Genomic DNA, 4,579 nt, shown 5'->3' with positions numbered 1-4,579 from the left:
TCGAAGATTTATTTTCGGCGAATAATATAATTGATATCGTAGATTTTTTGAATAAAAGAATATCGAAGTAAATACGAGGACTATAATAAATAACTTTTTTTTTTGATTTTTTTGTATTTCGAAGAGTAACTCATCTGAATAACTTATTTAAATTTTGACTAATTCGACGCTAGAACGAAGATTTTACTACTTAATTTTTTTCGAAGATTTGTTTTCGACGAATAATATAATTGATATCGTAGATTTTTTGAATAAAAGAATATCGAAGTAAATACGAGGACTATAATAAATAACTTTTTTTTTGATTTTTTGCATTTCGAGGAATAACTGATCTGAATAACTTGTTTACTTTTTTACTAATTCGACGCTAGAACGAACATTTTACTACTTAATTTTTTTCGAAGATTTGTTTTCGACGAATAATATAATTGATATCGTAGATTTTTCGAATAAAAGAATATCGAAGTAAATACGAGGACTATAATAAATAACTTTTTTTTTTGATTTTTTGGCATTTCGAAGAATAACTCATCTGAATAATTTGTTTAATTTTTTACTAATTCGACGCTAGAACGAAGATTTTACTACTTAATTTTTTTCGAAGATTTATTTTCGGCGAATAATATAATTGATATCGTAGATTTTTTGACTAAAAGAATATCGAAGTAAATACGAGGACTATAATAAATAACTTTTTTTTTGATTTTTTGCATTTCGAAGAATAACTCATCTGAATAACTTGTTTAATTTTTTTATTAATTCGACGATAGAACGAAGATTTTACTACTTAATTTTTTTCGAAGATTTATTTTCGGCGAATAATATAATTGATATCGTAGTTTTTTTTAATATAATAATATAGAAATAAATACTATAATAAATAACTTTTTTTTGAATTTTTGCATTTTGAAGAATAACTCATCTGAATAACATGTTTACTTTTTTACTAATTCGACGCTAGAACGAAGATTTTACTACTTAATTTTTTTCGAAGATTTGTTTTCGGCGAATAATATAATTGATATCGTAGTTTTTTTAATATAATAATATAGAAATAAATACGAAGACTATAATAAATAAATTTTCTTTGATTTTTGCATTTCGAAGAATAACTCATCTGAATAACTTGTTGAATTTTTTACTAATTCGACGCTAGAACGAAGATTTTACTACTTAATTTTTTTCGAAGATTTGTTTTCGGCGAATAATATAATTGATATCGTAGTTTTTTTAATATAATAATATACAAATAAATACGAAGACTATAATAAATAATTTTTTTTTTTGATTTTTTGTATTACGAAGAGTAACTCATCTGAATAACTTATTTAAATTTTGACTAATTCGACGCTAGAACGAAGATTTTACTACTTAATTTTTTTCGAAGATTTGTTTTCGACGAATAATATAATTGATATCGTAGATTTTTTGAATAAAAGAATATCGAAGTAAATACGAGGACTATAATAAATAACTTTTTTTTTGATTTTTTGCATTTCGAAGAATAACTCATCTGAATAACTTGTTTAATTTTTTACTAATTCGACGCTAGAATGAAGATTTTACTACTTAATTTTTTTCGAAGATTTGTTTTCGGCGAATAATATAATTGATATCGTAGATTTTTTGAATAAAAGAATATCGAAGTAAATACGAGGACTATAATAAATAACTTTTTTTTTTGATTTTTTGGCATTTCGAAGAATAACTCATCTGAATAATTTGTTTAATTTTTTACTAATTCGACGCTAGAACGAAGATTTTACTACTTAATTTTTTTCGAAGATTTATTTTCGGCGAATAATATAATTGATATCGTAGATTTTTTGAATAAAAGAATATCGAAGTAAATACGAGGACTATAATAAATAACTTTTTTTTTTGATTTTTTGGCATTTCGAAGAATAACTCATCTGAATAATTTGTTTAATTTTTTACTAATTCGACGCTAGAACGAAGATTTTACTACTTAATTTTTTTCGAAGATTTATTTTCGGCGAATAATATAATTGATATCGTAGATTTTTTGAATAAAAGAATATCGAAGTAAATACGAGGACTATAATAAATAACTTTTTTTTTGATTTTTTGCATTTCGAGGAATAACTGATCTGAATAACTTGTTTACTTTTTTACTAATTCGACGCTAGAACGAACATTTTACTACTTAATTTTTTTCGAAGATTTGTTTTCGACGAATAATATAATTGATATCGTAGATTTTTCGAATAAAAGAATATCGAAGTAAATACGGGGACTATAATAAATAACTTTTTTTTTTGATTTTTTGGCATTTCGAAGAATAACTCATCTGAATAACTTGTTTAATTTTTTTATTAATTCGACGATAGAACGAAGATTTTACTACTTAATTTTTTTCGAAGATTTATTTTCGGCGAATAATATAATTGATATCGTAGTTTTTTTTAATATAATAATATAGAAATAAATACTATAATAAATAACTTTTTTTTGAATTTTTGCATTTTGAAGAATAACTCATCTGAATAACATGTTTACTTTTTTACTAATTCGACGCTAGAACGAAGATTTTACTACTTAATTTTTTTCGAAGATTTGTTTTCGGCGAATAATATAATTGATATCGTAGTTTTTTTAATATAATAATATAGAAATAAATACGAAGACTATAATAAATAAATTTTCTTTGATTTTTGGCATTTCGAAGAATAACTCATCTGAAAAACTTGTTTAATTTTTTACTAATTCGACGCTAGAACGAAGATTTTACTACTTAATTTTTTTCGAAGATTTATTTTCGGCGAATAATATAATTGATATCGTAGATTTTTTGAATAAAAGAATATCGAAGTAAATACGAGGACTATAATAAATAATTTTTTTTTTTGATTTTTTGCACTTCGAGGAATAACTGATCTGAATAACATGTTTACTTTTTTACTAATTCGACGCTAGAACGAAGATTTTACTACTTAATTTTTTTCGAAGATTTGTTTTCGGTGAATAATATAATAGATATCGTAGTTTTTTTTAATATAATAATATAGAAATAAATACTATAATAAATAACTTTTTTTTGAATTTTTGCATTTTGAAGAATAACTCATCTGAATAACATGTTTACTTTTTTACTAATTCGACGCTAGAACGAAGATTTTACTACTTAATTTTTTTCGAAGATTTGTTTTCGGCGAATAATATAATTGATATCGTAGTTTTTTTAATATAATAATATAGAAATAAATACGAAGACTATAATAAATAAATTTTCTTTGATTTTTGGCATTTCGAAGAATAACTCATCTGAAAAACTTGTTTAATTTTTTACTAATTCGACGCTAGAACGAAGATTTTACTACTTAATTTTTTTCGAAGATTTATTTTCGGCGAATAATATAATTGGTATCGTAGATTTTTTGAATAAAAGAATATCGAAGTAAATACGAGGACTAAATAAAAAATAAATAACTTTTTTTTTTGATTTTTTGCATTTCGAAGAATAACTCATCTGAATAACTTGTTTAATTTTTTACTAATTCGACGCTAGAACGAAGATTTTACTACTTAATTTTTTTCGAAGATTTGTTTTCGGCGAATAATATAATTGATATCGTAGTTTTTTTAATATAATAATATAGAAATAAATACGAAGACTATAATAAATAAATTTTTTTTTGTTTTTTTGCATTTCGAAGAATAACTCATCTGAATAACTTGTTTAATTTTTTACTAATTCGACACTAGAACGAAGATTTTACTACTTAATTTTTTTCGAAGATTTGTTTTCGGTGAATAATATAATAGATATCGTAGTTTTTTTTAATATAATAATATAGAAATAAATACTATAATAAATAACTTTTTTTTTGAATTTTTGCATTTTGAAGAATAACTCATCTGAATAACTTGTTTAATTTTTTTATTAATTCGACGCTAGAACGAAGATTTTACTACTTAATTTTTTTCGAAGATTTATTTTCGGCGAATAATATAATTGATATCGTGGTTTTTTTAATATAATAATATAGAAATAAATACGAGGACTATAATAAATAACTTTTTTGTTTTTTTTTGCATTTCGAAGAATAACTCATCTGAATAACGTGTTTAATTTTTTACTAATTCGACACTAGAACGAAGATTTGACTACTTAATTTTTTTCGAAGATTTATTTTCGGCGATTAATATAATTTATATCGTAGTTTTTTTAATATAATAATATAGAAATAAATACGAAGACTATAATAAATAACTTTTTTTTGAATTTTTGCATTTCGAAGAATAACTCATCTGAATAACTTGTTTAATTTTTTACTAATTCGACGCTAGAACGAAGATTTGACTACTTAATTTTTTTCGAAGATTTGTTTTCGGCGAATAATATAATTGATATCGTAGTTTTTTTAATATAATAATATAGAAATAAATACGAAAACTATAATAAATAACTTTTTTTTGAATTTTTGCATTTCGAAGAATAACTCATCTGAATAACTTGTTTAATTTTTTACTAATTCGACGCTAGAACGAAGATTTTACTACTTAATTTTTTTCGAAGATTTGTTTTCGGCGAATAATATAATTGATATCGTAGTTT

Source organism: Condylostylus longicornis, unplaced genomic scaffold (assembly GCF_029603195.1).
Source record: "Condylostylus longicornis isolate FDR11 unplaced genomic scaffold, ASM2960319v2 ptg000055l, whole genome shotgun sequence".
NCBI classification, from domain to species: Eukaryota; Metazoa; Arthropoda; class Insecta; order Diptera; family Dolichopodidae; genus Condylostylus; species Condylostylus longicornis.
This window is presented reverse-complemented; position numbering follows the sequence as displayed.